We start from the raw sequence: 537 nt of genomic DNA on the forward strand, positions 1-537 counted from the left end.
CTGATCCTTCTTTCTCTCCCAGCCTCCCTCCGGGATTGCACAAAGGTCGGTCGGCCTTCCCCACCCCAGGATCCCAGAGCTACATTCACTTTCAGTCTCGGTTTCAGCCCAGGGCAAACTTCCCCTTGTTTTGTCCTGGACCCGACTGAAGGGTCCACTTCCTCTCCCCTCTGTCGTGTCCAGCAAATGCGGCTAACTGGCCTTGCTTGGGCTTCCAGGTTTGCACTCTTCAAGGGAAGCAAATCCAACAATCAGGAAGGCGTTCTGCACCGGGGGGGGATCACAGCATAGAATGGCGGTGCAGCTCCGTTATATCGCTGTTCTTGCACTGACCTTCCATTTGGGGGTGGGGGGCCTCTAGGCACAGGGGAAGCGGCCTGGGTCCAAGTTTCTAAAATGGCAGGGGCCCAGTTGTGTGTGGGGGGGGGGGGTGCCCTGGGCGCTTCTCCCTGTGCGATGGTTCTATTTATGGGTCCTTTTTCGAAGGGTTAATTCATGATGTGGAATTCTGGCCCCTTCCACCTTCCCAAGTGCTGC

This window comes from Euleptes europaea, chromosome 4, assembly GCF_029931775.1.
Source record: "Euleptes europaea isolate rEulEur1 chromosome 4, rEulEur1.hap1, whole genome shotgun sequence".
Taxonomy (NCBI): Eukaryota; Metazoa; Chordata; class Lepidosauria; order Squamata; family Sphaerodactylidae; genus Euleptes; species Euleptes europaea.